General features: G+C 36.9%; 1 protein-coding gene across 2 annotated transcripts in view; it reads left to right on the top strand.

The window, feature by feature from the left end:
* The first annotated feature begins 3,147 nt into the window (after nt 1–3,147).
* ALDH1A1 (aldehyde dehydrogenase 1 family member A1) overlaps nt 3,148–16,014 on the top strand; it is a 141,127-nt gene continuing 128,260 nt past the window's right edge. The window contains exon 1 of one of the 2 annotated variants that reach the window (XM_081279366.1): nt 3,148–3,282. The gene's annotated coding sequence lies outside the window, so the exon portion shown is untranslated. The remainder of the gene's footprint in view (nt 3,283–16,014) is intronic. The other variant, XM_081279365.1, reaches the window with a different exon arrangement.

The raw sequence follows: 16,014 nt of genomic DNA, 5'->3' as shown, positions 1-16,014 counted from the left end.
AATTATAGCCACTGTGTGAGATAAGTGCTTGGTTAAAATGGAAAGACATTAAATTTGTAGGTGGAAGACTTGAGCAGAGAATGTGTTTTGATGGATGGCAATGTGCTACACTAGGAAGTATTACATATAGAGTGCAGGGATGGGTACAGTTTTTAGTTTCAGGCATTCATTGAAGATCTTGGAATGTACCCCAAATGAGTAAGGAAAGACTACTGTAGTTGATGGAAAACTGTTCTTACTTGATATACTGAGAGGAGAAAATCAAATTGTTGTACAACAAATTGACATCTTTATCCTCAATTTAATTCTTTTCACATTTCTAACCACCAGATCCAAATCCTACTGTGTAAGTCACTAACAAACAGAAAAAGATGTAGACAGCAGCCTTGTGGTTTGGAAACTACTTGAGGCCACATGAACTAACATTTAGCTGAGAGACCTGAACCCTGTCACTTTACTTCAGTGCATCCCAGTATCCTCATCTGAGCATTCTATCTTGCAGAATTAGACAGATGTTCTTTCAACAAATATTTACAGAACCCCTCAATGTTAGACTGTAAGAATTCAAAACAAAATTACATAGACTGGGAGGAAACTACATAAACAACAACAAAAAAGATCACAAAATGGGAAATGCTATTAAACAATTTGGTACAAAGTAATCTACCATTTTTCGAGAATCAAATTAGATCATTACCCAAAGAAAGAACTTAGTGAATCACAAACCATTTGGTGTGTATCTAATTGGCTATCTGACTCCCATTCTGTCTTTAAACTTCCCAGGCTGTTTATTAAGGTGATTTTTAAAACTTTCCTATGTCTGCATGACCTGTTCTACCTAAACATAAGTGGCTGATCCAAAGATGGGCCACTAGCCCAGGACAGATCTTCCTTAGGAATAGGAAAGAATTAGGAAAGATCATGCTCTCTTTCAGGAGTTAGATCTGTAAACTCTTAAAATCTGAAGATATAATTTTGAAGACACTGACCCACCAAATGGACCTAAGAAACCATGCAAGTAGGTCTGAACAATAAATGGGGTAAAAAATAAATAAATAAATAAAAGAGAAGCCTTGTGACCTTACATTCATTGTTGCTAGTGCTCTCTGAAGACCCAGGTACACTATTATCCTTAGGTTGAATTCCTTCTCATTTAAGCTAGCTAAATTTGTTCCTATGCATATATAGAATATTGTTATCTATCATATTTCATGGTAAAAAATAGATAAAAATAGAAAACACAACTAAACTGTCACACTTGGATTACTTAAGAGACAAGTAGCATTGTTGGGTAGCATACTGGTTGGCTATTGTAAACTTCTAGCTTTCTTTAATTTTTTAGTAGACTGATACTTGATTTCTTCAAAATATTTTTAAAGTATCTTAATAAGCTACAATAATTCCTGTCAATAGCAAAGAGTTATCTTCTAGTTTAGATGAGCATGATAGGCTCTACAAAAGAATGCCAGGAGTCAAAGGAATATTTACCTTGGAAATATTATGCAGCATAAATAATTCTATATTATCTGAAAGAAAACACTATCTTATCTGATTGTTTTGACCCTGTAAATTCACAGATGAAATTAATAAGCTACATCTACTTGGTTGGCACTGTTTTTCCAAGTAAGGATCTTGGGAGTTAAAAATGAGAGATCAGCCAAAATGAGCATTTAAGCTAAAAAGAAAAAAAAAAAACACAAAATCAATGCAACAGCTACTATTTGCAACCCTTCCTTTCTTCTCTCTGTTCCAAAAGATAACAAGTGAGGACTTCATCACATTTAGTTCTTTGCAGCCTGCTGACTTTACAAATCCTCTCCCATCAGTAGTAGTTAAAACCATTTACTGCACTGTAAACATGTGATACAGCACTAAGCAAATTAGGCACTGCTTTTACAACTGACACCCTGTGAATTATAACTCACCCTGTTACAAAGACTCTTGGAGAGATGAAGTCATTTTTTTTCTCCTATTTATTTCCCTATGTTTTTCTGAGCTTAGTTATGAGCAATCTGCCTCTGGCTCTTGCTTTTTTTTGAAATCCAATGTGTTTTGGGCATACACCAAACACCACCAGTTTGTTTAATAGTGCTTATCAGCAGCATTTCCAAAGCAGGATAGAGTAGGTAACAGGTGTATGTCTTAGGAGAACACTGGGCTCTCAGAAAGGTGAGTTTGTCACCTCCCTCTTCCTTTATTAGCCTTAGAACTTTCATTAAATCATAATCCCTCTTGACTTCCATTTCCTCATCTGCGTAATAATTACAACAGATAAGAAGATTTTAGAGGCTAGCTCCCTTCTTCGGGAATAAAAACCAACAGGAAAAACAAGGCTGAAGCCAGCGTGTGATGCACAAAGTGAAATGCCCCAACAGGTGATTCTGCCAGAGTCACTACGATAGTTAACAGCAAATCTAAGTAACCATGTAATTACTCTGGATTCCTGTTCAGTCAGAGCCCTTCTAGTTTCTTTTTTTAAATTCTCTTTGGCAGTTTTCCATGCTCAGTCACATTGCCAACTTTCTCAGGAACTTTCTTGGAAAATCCTGGAGGCACATTCTGTTCCTGTTGTTATGAAGGTGAACTCTGGCTGAGGACAGGGGCTATAAGACTGCTTAAGGACAGGTGGCTTCGAAGTTGAGATTCATGCTGACTCCTAATGCTTTTAGGAAAAAAAAAAGAAAAGAAAAAACACGTGAGAAGAACATAGGTTGAAAATGTTGGCACTGATTCTCAAACCTAGTCACACCTTCAGGAGCTGTTAAATAGTAACAATGGCCATATGGGCCAATTACATAAAAATCTCTAGGCACAGATATACTTTTGAAAGCTTCTCAATGGTGACTACGGGATTCCAGGTTGAGGGCCTTTTTTTAGGGAAAAACAGCATGCAAGTCCAATCATCAGTCTCACAAAATCCACTCATCCCATTACAACCAAACATGGAAGGCGCACCTGTGCCCAGAATGCTGGCCTATTAGTATGAGGAACATGGAGGAGGGACCTAAAGACTGAGAAGGATTTTGGCAAAGCTGAGTGTGTCCTAAAAAACAAGAAGCATCCCTGCCACCACAGCAACAGGGCCCAGAACTTCCCTGCAGAGAAGGGCCCGAAGAGAACATCCTGCCCTGAAGACAGGAGGGCTGGACCTCCCACTTGCACTTGCACGGGGAGGAGTCTGGAGCTGGAAGGGACATTTGGAAGCCAGGAAGAGAGAGAGAGAGAGGCTTCTGCAGCCTGTACAGGAGCTGTGAGACTTCTCCGTGAGTGGCTGCATGAGAGGTATGACTTCAAGGGCAAGGGGCTCCAGAGAAGGGAAGAAGATGGAAATCGACCTTGAATAAAACAGGGCAGGAGAAGGGAGATGGAGAGATGGAATCCTTTTTCAATTGCTGGTGTTAGACAGCGGTAGGGTCAAAAGGTACATAGCAAGGAGCAGGGAAAGAAAGAATAAGAGGCTGGGTAGGGTAAGGGGGTAAGGGGGCAAGAGGAGCCAACAGTACAGAGAGGTTGTGTTGCTTGGAGTCTCAAATTCCCTCTGACTAAAGTGCTGCACCAGGACAATACTTATCACCTCTGGGATATCAGCAGGCTAAGGTGCAGGAAGATGGATAGAATGAAAAAGTAAAGGAAACTTAGAGTCATTTTTACTATATATTGCTAGGTAAATGACCTGTGGTTTTTGACCCTCTTCCTGTCAGGGTATCTGCAACTTAACACTTAACAGACTTTGTTGTTTACTATTTTAAAGTAAAATAGTCAATATTCTTTATTTTTACTATTTTATATTATGCAACTTATTACATAAGAGACTTTGTTGTTTACTTCGGAGTTTTGAGCTTGGTAAGTATTCGGGGTTGCAAAGTCAGCTTTTAATGAGAGCATCCAAAATTGTTCTTTGATAGCCAGACTTTCTCACAAAGGGAAGAAAGCAAGCCTCCAAAGTAAATGATAAACCCTGGATGGTAATATATCCCCTGGATGGTAATCTTCAGGACCTAAGCTGAGCTACAGGGTTATACTGAAAACACACACACACACACACACACACACACAAAAAAAAAAAAACCCACGTATTTCTAAATATCTAAACTCTAGAAGTTATCTGGCATCCTAAAAAAAATCTGTCGCAGGCCTACAAACCATAGATATTCACTCACCCACTTGCAGAAATTTTGCTAAGTGGCATACAATCACGTCACATTTAGCTACCAAAAAATGTTTTATTTCTAATGTTTTACAGTGAAGCGTCTCCTTCTCTGATGTATAGAAACTCATATTTGATTAATTTGTGCAAGTACCTAATCACAGACTATTGATAATTGCCTGAGAATGTATGATTTGAAAGGTTTGTTGGGAGAGAAATGTATTCATTTGCCTCGACCTGCGACTCCATCAGTCAGGGTCATGCCAGGTAAATTGGGCTGGCATGAAATAACCACACAGACACAGCAAGGACCTTTTTCTTGGGGTTCAATTATGGCTCTTCTGATCCAGCTCCCACAAGGGAGGCAAAAGAAGCAGGCAAAAGAGAGAGAGCATGCCTGGAGCCCTATTTATTGGAAGGAAGACACTGGAGAAAGTTCCACCTAAATAAGGCAAGAGATTGGGCATCAGTGGGTTGCTTGGTGCTGTCTTATGGTCAACAGATGACTGACATCTTGGAAGACCACATCTATCTCAGGGGTGCTGTGTGGGATCAAAGGCAGAGCGAGCAAAAAAGACACACAAGTCACACAGCTCAACCAGGGCAGTGACATCAGTCCAGTCCCCTCATGTGCTCAAATGTGCATAGCTCACACACACAGCCCATGGCTGGCTCGAGACACTCATTGGTTAAAAGAAAACTCTATTCCATGGTAATAAACGTGGGGCTAATGTTTATAGTGTGCTTGCCATAAATAGACATTTTAAAGTACTTTTTATATTATTTTAATTATATGTAAGAAATTTTTAAAAATTATATATAAGAAATTAAATATAAGAAATTTTTTCTCTGTTTTGCATATGACTGATGATGAGGCCAGAGAAGTTTCAAAATTTGTTCAGGCTAATGGCATGTAAATAGTTGAAAGAAGATTTGAACCCAAATCGTTTAGTACTTGTGCTTTTTAGCCTTTGATGATATCACTTTCTAGAAGGGAACTTTTCCACCAGAACCTGAAGTTTCTGGGCTAGCAATAGTAATCCTTCTCCATAAAGTATGGTATATGAGAATCATGGAGCTAACCCTCCAAATTGGGTTATAGATCATGGGTTCTATGCATGCGCTATATGGCCAGGGGTGACATGTTAGCTTCTCAGGGGTGTTGTCACCAAGTACAACAAATGAGATGGCTTATAGCAAGGAATTTATTAACTCACAGCCCACAGGCCAGAAGTCTGAAATCAAGGTACTATTAGGGTTGTGCTATTCCACAGACTGTAAAGATGAATTTTACCTTTCCTTTTACATCTTTGGGTGGCTCCAGGTGTTCTGTGGACTCATGCTGCCTCACTTCAGTTTCTGTCTCGGTCCTTCCCATGATCTCTTCTTCTCCTAGTCTCTCTTATTATTGATTATAAGGACTCTCGTCTCTAAATTCAGGGCCCATGGAGATCATTCAGGTTGTCTCATCTCAAGATCTTTAAAGATCCTTTTCTTAATAAGGTCATTATCCACAGGATCTTGGGTATAGTCATATATATATATATATATATATATATATATATATATATATTTTTTTTTTTTTTTGGAGCTACTATCGAACCCCCTAGAGATGGGACATAACAACTGTTACCATATCCGCATGACTGGGGAATTGAAGTGAGTTCATGTACATTGTTACCCACTTTTCTTCTTAGTTTTTTTCTATGAAAAGCAGTTTATCAGGGTCTCTGAAGTTTTCCTGGATACAAATGCAAGCTCTGTTATTTCATAGCCTATTATTTAAATTTAATAAATACCTTAGTATTTATCAGTAAAGTGAGGACTTCTAGCAGTACCTACCTAAAAGTTAGTTATAAGAATAAGAATGACTTATTATCTGGAAAGTACTTAATATTGGGCACATAATGATAATTCAAAAACCTGTAGCTTCTCTCCAAAGAAAAGGAAGTGCTTTACAGATAAAGTACTATTTAGAATTTTAAAGCACAAATTGGAGGTTACTAAACAAAATAGGATGAAGAGGAGAAAAATCACTTGAAAAAGTAGAGAGGGCTAGGCATGGTGGTGCACACTTGTATTCCTTGTGGTTTGGGAGGCTGAGGAAGAATGGTCACAAGTTCAAAGCCAGCCTCAGCAACTTAGGAAAATCATGTCTCAAAATAAAAAAGAGAAAAAAGGACAAGGCTTAGTGGTTAAGAATCCCTGGATTCAATCTCCAGTACCAAGAAAGAAAAGAATGAGAAATCAGAAAAGAAAAAGTAGACAGGTTTAAAATAACTGGGCATGGTCAAGAAATAAACTGAAATACGAGTGGCAGAAGGTAAGACTAGAAAAACTTCATATACCAGAACATCAGAATCATTCCTGAATCTTCAATCTCTCTTGAATCCCACAATTAGTGACATGGTCCTATGGATCAACATATTTCTCACCAGCTTGGTCTCTATTCCCGTTACATTACCTAGATCAGGTCCCCATCAAATCTTGCCTAAACTAGTTCAAAAGCTTTCTAAAGTAATCAAGATTGTACTCAATAGCCAGAACAACACCAGCACAATTAAAATGACTTACATAAATAGAATCTATATACCTTACACCACCAAATGCCTAAAAGCAAGTGACTGTTTCCATAGCTCTGTGACAGTTGATATTTCTGCCATTTGTAAGACTTTCCCTTTTTGGATGCTGCAACTCTAACCATCACATCCATGTTTAGAATGAAAAGAAGGGGGAAAGCCCCAGGTGTGCAATTCTATTACTCGAGAAACTTACAATCCACATTGTAAAGCCCAAACTGCCAATTTAATTTTCAAGACATGCTTGATTCTATGAAACTTGATTGTTTGCTCCCTAGTTTTTTCCTTGGCTTTGGATACTGTGTTGTCTCATTCCAGTCTGCTCATCAGAGTCAACACACATATCTCCTCAGCTGCTGGGAATTTCTACTGCTAATGGCTTTCTACTGCATCCCCCAGGAAATGTTTCCCTTGGTTTCAGGACACTTTCTCCTTCAGATATCCCTCCTTTCCAGGAGTGGCCTGCAGCCAGGGATTGGCTGGATGCACAGATGCAAAGGTCCTGATGATTTGACTCAATTCAGGATAGCCAGGAAGGCTCACTCTAGCTCCATAAATTTGCAGATGCTTGATACTTTGATTAGATTTATATTTACATGATTAAGTTCACTCTCTGCTCAAATTTGCTTTCCCACTTCCTTACTAGTGTATCTTCTGAGAATTCCTCTCAATAAAACATCTATGTAGAAACTTCAATTCAGAGTCTGTATTCAATGAAAAGCAAACTCAATGAAAAAACACCTCAATTGGCATTGGCATTTGTAACAAACTGAATACGATCTTATGGGCAGTGCTGGCCTTGTAAGGATTTTCACATCTTGATAAACTGCTTCCTGCATGTCTGAATTCCTACCATACCAGGGCAATATTATTCAATTTGCATTTAAAGTTTTAAGTGAGAGAAAAGATTTTCTAGAGGTGGTTGATATTAGGAAGATTTGCATCTGCCTTCCTCAGTAGAAATTGTGTTTTTCCTTTTGTCTTATCAAAACGACTACATAAAACCACAACTCTACTACATAAAAACACAAATGTCTGTATCAACACAGAAGATTTATAATGTTTATTATTAACATGGCACCTCCATTATGGTCATCCTCCACCCCAGGCCTGCCCCATTATCATCACACATACATATCACCACTATAATACAAGCAGTATGCAGACATGGAGGCTCAGATGAAGATATTGGGCCCTTCTCAAAAATAACCAAAGTTTCTTTTGCACATAGAGTACAAGCACTCTGCTATCTGTTTTGATAAATGAAATAAAATTTTGTGCAAGAGCTAAATGAAATAATTGTGAAAGAATACATCATTTTGTTTACATGTTTCTTTGCTTCTACAGAAGAAAAGAAACATGTAAATAATGCCATTTTTTCACTGTCATAAACCAACCAGCACATGAAATAATGAGAGATACTTCATGATAACCATTAGGTGGTGAAAAATTATAGACAAAGGAAGCTATAAACTGAGATTTAAGCTACTTTTGAACCTCACATCAAACTCTTCAGATTGATCTTTTGCTGGAGCAATATGTGTAGGATATTACTCACACAGATCTCTGGAAGGTATTCCTATCTGGCTGTCTAAATCTGGGATCAGCAGCTACTGACTCTATGATCCACTCTTTGGCCTGCCATCTTGTTAGTGTCTGAGCTGTCTGAATTGAGCAGGTGTGAGATTTATAGTTTGATGGCAGATCACTGTAACTCCCATGTGGGACCTCAGAGAAGAGTTGGCAATTGTGGCAGTGATAGGTGGAAACTGTGTTAGCAGCATGTGAACAGTACAAAAGTACCACAAAGCCATAGGAAAATATTCTTCTGTTCATTACAACTCAATAATTATTTAATAATATATAATACAAAAATATAAATGGATTTGTAGATTACTTATTACAAACTTTTCCATATAAATGGTGATGAAGTAATACAAGTTTTCAATAATGCGTTTCTACTTTTCTGATAGAGTAGCTTACTATTTTACACTGCAACATCATGTATCTACCCTTGTACCCAGGCAACAAAATTTTTAGATTTTATCTTGAAGAGCTAATCATCTAAGGGAATCAAAATATATGCACAAAGATGATAATTGAAGCATTGTTTATGACAGAATTTTGAAACCACCTAAATTTTCTTCAAAATAGCATTTTGTACAAGGAATACTTTGCATCCATTAAAAATGATATTGGCAGCTCAATATTTATAACCATGGAAGATGTCCCTGCCATATTGCTAAGTAGAAAAGTAGACACCACACCACATGCATAGGAAGAACTAATCTATAAAAAATTATACATGCACCCAAACACACATACATTCATACATTCATAAAGAGATGATATCTGGAAGCAAGTTCTCTTCTGTTTGTGAAGGTTTAGGAAGATATATACTCTCTTCTTCATACTTTACCACATTGATTAAATTTTTTACAGTGAGCATACATATATCTCCATTAATAAAAAATGGATCTACATGGATTTTTTAATCATGATTTTATAAATCAAAGTTTTTATCAATATGCCCATTTCCATACTTTCTAAACTTATTCATTTATTTGTCTTTATTATAGTATTAGTTGTGTTCTCATAGTTGATAAAACCTTAACATTATTTGAAGATATAAACTTAGTGAGATGGAAACCTTCCCAGGATATGGGACTGATGCTCATAGAACAAACTGACCTGACTAGTCACTGTGTAAAGGATGACAACATGGCACCTGCCCTTCTATTTACAAAGGAAATTACAAATGGAACCAGAAATCCTGTCCAGTCACATTTACATGATAGTCATGCTGGCTTCAAGAGGAAATATGAGATGCTTAATGCCAAAGAGTATATAGCATATATCCTAGTCAGTGACTTTGAGTAAATCATCTGTCCTTCCTGAAGCTCATTTTTTTTCTAACTTGCAGTATTCTCTGGTGACTACAAAAATATGTCAAATTCTCACTTAAGATAGGCTTTCAATTAATGATAGTTGTGATTGCCATTATAATTAATATTGTGCTATTTTTATAGCAGGAAGTGTAATACTGAAAGCCCCATGATGAATTTAAGGAAGACTTTAAAATTAGATGAATTATGAAAGGAAAAAAAAAGTACATCAATTCCATGGGGGGGGGAATCTTTTTTTTCCTTAAAATTATAAAGCATTACCAAAATTTCATATCTTTACTCAAAATAATTCAACTTGAAAGGGAGAACATTTTCTTCTTTCACTTGGATCTGATGAAATACAAATTTTAATTAAATAGCACCTGACTTATTTTCATTCATGGAGAATCTCATTTTCTGTTGTAGAAACCTACAATTAGTTTTACCTTCAGATGGCCAATGTTTGGTATGTTACATATTCTGCAATGTGTTAAACTTTTTACTCAGACTCACTTTCCAAAAAGTACAAGCATTTTTTTCAAAAACTATATATTTATATGCCAACAAATTCCACATTAATGTGAATAATTACTAATTAACATATAAAAGTGAAGGCAGAAAACAAAAAAAAATCAGTGAATTCACTAAATATTAATTTATATTACAAATATTAAGGAGAAATATTAAAAATGAAAGTGAAGGCAACATAAATGAATTTCTCTTAAATTTCTCATGCATCTTTGGGATTAATTGCATGTGAAGGTGAAAAATGTTCAGGGGATGGGCAGTGTTGATATTTGCACAGTGTGAAAATACTTAATGCCCCTTACCTGTACACTTAAAAATGGTTAAAGTGTCCGGGCATATTGTCACACACCTGTACTTCCAGAGACTCAAGAGGCTAAGCAGAAGGATTGCAAGTTTGAGGTCAGCCTCAAAAGTAAGACACTATGTAAAAGGGCTGTCAATGTATCAGTGGTAAAGTATTTCTGGGTTCTATTCTTAGTACAGGAAAAAAATAGTTTAAATATAATTTTTGTTATGTATGTTCCATAATAAAACATATGACTGAAATTCTTTAGCCGAAGAAGAATTGGGATTCTTCAGTTCATAACATCCTAAAGTAGTTCCAACTTATTTATTATGTGTACCTCATTCACTTGAAGGTCAGTATAAATAGGAAAAAAAATGAATTTAAGGTCAAAATTATTTCCCAAGCATCTCTTTTTGTCATTTAAAAAAAAATTAAGTTAATCTTTTATTTATGCATTGGTTCTAAACATTTTGGAGCTGAGTAATCTGGAAATTTTTTTGACCTTTTTTTTAAGGCAGTGTTTGAATATCTGAAATTTTCTTAAATGAATATAAAAGCTACTCTTCGTTTATAAAACCAATTTTAAAAAGTACTAGTCCCCAGGAGTAATTATTGTGACTGTACTAATAGCTCTGGATTTGACTTGGGAATGGTATGAATCTGTTTAGAGGGCTGGAGACCAATGCAAGAAAGTATCTAGTTCCTCTATTCTAAGAAGGACTCAAAGGACTCATCCATTCCCAGAAGATGGCCCTTTATTATTCCATTTACTTTTCTTAAGACTCTCAAGAGACAGGGTTTATTCTATTTTTTAAAATACTATTTCTGCTTCAAGTTGCTCATACTTACCCAGATATGCTTACAATGTTCCTGTAATTGTCAATGAAAATTGTTTGTAACTTTTAAAGGAATTGTGCTTTTCTTCTTTTTCAGAAGTCAGATTCATTCAACTTATCATGCTTCCCAACATATTAATGTTATGAAGTAAGCAAGGGTAAAATTTCCCTCAGAATCATCATCAATATGGGAATACTTAAAGAAAAAAGGAAGGAAGGGAGGGGGGAAGGATAGATTGAATCCTGAAGGAGATTCAGTGGCTAATGAATGACTGTTTTCTACACAGTTAACTAATTTTTGAAACTCAGAGTATAAATGAAGAATTCCCCAGAACATTTGGTCTCAAGGTTTGAAAATTTAAAAAGTAGTTGAACCAAAGGTCGATAGTTGATCTCAAAGATGGTTGGAGCAGATCTAGGTAGCAACACCCTGCTCTCCACAGCCCAGAAAGGAAACAGTGAAAGAACAGAGATAGTATTGGACAGCTTGAGACTTGAAGGGACTTGGATTTTGGTTACTGGATCAGACAATAAGGAAAGGATCTCTTGACCTCAAACCCTGATCGTGATGGGATTAGGAAGAGAGAAAAATACAGTAAACTTACCTCCTTAACAACAGCTGGAAAGAAAAACAGACCACGTTGAATTGTGACAGGAACAGCACAGTCAAGCCTCAATTGAGCTCAAAAAGCTGTGCCAGCAGAGCAGCCATTTTGTATCAACTATTTAATCTCTCTAGAAGAAATTAAATCAATAGAGCTTCTCTCCACCTATAGCAAGTAACAAATAAAACCAGAGGGAATGATTCTGAAATGGGCTGTCTCAGTAATCTATCTATATAGTAATCTATATAGAGTGATCACTGCTAACTGATGGTTACCAAAACCCCCTCCCCCTCTTTTCAGATAAGGAAAGAGGGGTGAAGCTGACCCAAGAGCAAATCATTTTGGGGAAGTGCTAAACCCAACCCTGCACCCTCCACAGCCTCTGCAGGAGCTCAGGCCAACTAACAGCCAACTGACACCCTACCTACCTCCTGCTTATGGGTAAAAACCCCAGTGAGCTGCACCAGCCAGGATGGAGGCTTCTGTGCCACAAATGGCCCACAGAGAACCTGAATTCACAGGCCTTTCAGTTGTAGACAGCCACCAAATGCTGAGATAGGGCAGGGCACTCTAAAGAAGTAGATGGGAGCAGGTACTCAAGGGTTCACAGCCACATTTCATAGGAGTTCAGATAAAGGTAGCCAACAATACTCTACCCCAGTCATGGGGACAGTAGTACCTCAGTGATCTACAACAGCCAGGGTAGAGGCTTATATGCCACAGACCACCCACAGAGCCTGCATTCACCATCCCCACTGCTTCAGAGAGCCACCAAGCCCTTAGCTAGGACCATTAGAAGAAATTTCCACAAGAGTCAGCAATAGCCCTGAGACCTCTGCACCTTGGGCCCCCACACTGAACAGAAGCATCCAGCAGACACAACATGTTCCAAACACACGGTCTTGAGCCCCTGGACTAATAAGCACCAAGTGGAGAGAATTCTATAGTAACCAGGGCAGTAGCTCCTGTGCCCTAGCACCTCTTAGAGGATCCACAACTTTTGGTACCATACTGGTCCGTTAACTTGATTCTCATTCAGCTGCATGAAACCACAGAAGATCTTTCCTGAGAATAAATGAAAGCAGCCAACGGAGAATGTTTTATGTATACAATGGCAGTACACCCAAATTGAAAAGACTACAATACCTGTACCTTAGACCATGACACTCTGCAAACTCCTAAATATACATTGATATCCCACTGATAGCACTGAATACCTGAAGCTTTTCTTTTGCAAGGCCTACAAAGACTGCATCCCCTCTTAACAAGGAGTAATCTGGATACTAAGTCACAAACATGAAGGGTCATCTCCTCTGACCCACCAGAAAGCTAGTAGGCACCTGGATACACTAAAGATTGGAGGGGCTATCCTGGAATTGTAGCAGGTCAGCTGGTGTGATCACTACCTCCACACCCCATGGAAACTTAGAGGTAAAGCCAAGGAGTGGTGAGTGTCTTCTAATTCCAAGTCCTGATGAAATCCAAATCAGGCATCTCCCCAACTTGGTGTAGAATATTATAAATAATTCTAATGTCAGTTCTGATATTTCAGCTATCTCTTTTTATATTGAATTTGTAGATGTTCCCTGACTATTTGATACCAGGGTCCTCAAATCAACTGATCATATTTTCTTCTAATATTTTAAACCATTACCTGGAATTATTCTTTCTAAATTTGCTTTCTCGGCTCAGGTTTCCACTTGTTCCTATTAGTCTTTCTTTTCCCTCTTGTATTACTTATCCTGCCTCGTACCTCACCCATTTTATTCTTTTATCTTCTTTTGTATTATTTTTCTATCTTTTTTCTTTGTCAGCCCATTTTTTTCTCTTCTCCCTTTTTAATAATAATTCAATAATAATTTTACTATCCTGAATAACTGATTTCTTAACCTATTCAAGAACACTATTACAATTTTATACTTGGTTTAGAGAAACTATAGAGAACAGTTTGAATACATTTCCCTGTCTAAGCTTTACTAATACTTGTCTTTGTCTGGAGAGATTACAGTTAAAAGGATTTGGTGTCTTCTCTTAAATTGCACCAGATATTGCACATTGGAAAGATGCACACTCAGCATGGGTACACTTAGGACAAAGAAGCCCACTAAATATACTTTGCATAAAAGTAACAGAGACAATCATCCCAGAAACTGGGTAGACATATGAACAATATGAAAAGGCCAGGGTGTGCTTTTGGGATGTATATTTTATCCCTACCAAACCACTACAAACGGCACCCAGTTCAACAACTGATCCCACTGAAACCACAGTGGAGAAAATGTTGGATAAAGAATTCAGAAAGTTCAGAGTTAAACAACTCAATGAACTAAAAGATAGAAGGAATAAATTATGAGAGAAAATAGAGAAGGTGAAAGATCATTTCAATAAAGACAGCTTCTGAGAAATAACCAAACAGAAATCCTGGAAATGAAAGACTCAATAAATTAAATTAAAAAGCATCACCAATAGATTAGACCACACAGACGACAGATCCTGAGGTCTCAAAGATAGAGCAAATAATCTTAAAAATAAAGTTAACAATAAAGAAAATATGTTAAGAGACCATGACCAGAATATTCAAGAAGTTTGGAATGACATTTAGAGACCAGATGTAAGAATCATTGGTGTAGAAAAAGGCACTGAGAAACAAACTAAAGAAATGCACAGACTTTTCAATAAAACAATATCAGAAGATAGTTAAACCCTTAGAAATGAGATAAAAATCCAAATATTAGAGGTACTTAAAACCTCAAAGAGTCAAGATCAAAAGAAATTATCTCCAAGACACACTATATTTAAAATACCTAATATACAGAACAAAGATAAGGGATGGGGATATAGCTCAGTTGGTAGAGTGCTTTCCTCACATGCACAAGGCCCTTAGTTCAATCCCCAGCACCACAAACACAAAATAGAACACAGATAAAAATTTAAAAGACACAAGAGAAAAGCAGCAGGTCACAATTAGATTTTCTTCTGGTTTCTCAGCCCAGACCTTAAAGGCAGAAGAACATGGAGTAATGTATTCCAAGTCTTAAAAGAAAATGGAAACCGACCAAGATTGCTATAGCCAGCCAAACTATTTTGTTATAGTTTAGATATCAGGGGTCCCCTAAAAGCTCATGTGTGAGTCAATGCAAGAAAGCTTAGAGGTAAAATGGTTGAGTTAGAAGAGCTTTAATCTAATCAGCATGAATCCTCTGGTAGGGATTAACTGAATAGTAACAGGCAGGTGGGATGTGGCTGGAGAAGTTTGATCACTGGGGGTGTGCTTTTGAAATGTATATTTTATCCCTAGCAAGTGGAGCCCCTCTCTCTCTCTCTCTCTCTCTCTCTCTCTCTCTCTCTCTCTCTCTCTCTCTCTCTCTCTCCCCTTTCTGGTATAATGTCTTGAGCTACTTTTTTCCATCACACTCTTCCACCATGATATTCTACCTCATCTCAGGCCCCAAGGTCTCTGAAATTATGACCCTCCCCAATAAACTTTTTTCTCTTTAAAATTGTTTTTATCAGATCTTTTGGTCACAGCAGTAAAAAAGCTGACTAGAATAAAGATAAAATGAAAGCTTCCCATTATAAGCATAAACTAAAAGAATTCAACACCACCAAGAGAATAATAAAGAACATTCTCAATGAAATATTTCATGCAGAAAAAATTTTCAAAAAATTAAAGCCAGCTTATGGATGAATCTTACTAGCTAGAGCAGTAATCAATTAAAGGAGAATCAAATCTAAATTAAACATCAGAGCTGAAACTAATGAAATGGAAAAAAAAAAACAAAATATAAAGAATCAATACAACAAACAGATGGTTCTTTGAAAATATGAACAATATAACAAGATTGATAAGTCCTTAGCCAAACCAAATAAAGAGAAGAACCAAATCAATAAAATTAATGATGAAAGTACAATATCACCATAGACACTTGTAAAAATACAGAGAATTATTATAAAAAATTATACTTCAATAAACTGGAAAGAAATTAACAAATTCTTAGACACATGTAACCTACCCAAACTGAACCATGAGAATAAGAAATCCTAAATAGGACAATATCAAACGATGAGATTAAAGCAATTAAAAGTCTTCAAACAGAAAAGTCTAGAATCAGATCTAATCTATTGGACCTTTAAAAAAGGAACTCATA

This window comes from Spermophilus citellus (assembly GCF_964194105.1).
Source record: "Spermophilus citellus genome assembly, chromosome: 2".
Lineage (NCBI taxonomy): Eukaryota > Metazoa > Chordata > Mammalia > Rodentia > Sciuridae > Spermophilus > Spermophilus citellus.
The sequence above is the reverse complement of the archived record's forward strand: the minus strand, read 5'-3'. Positions and strand labels throughout refer to the sequence as shown.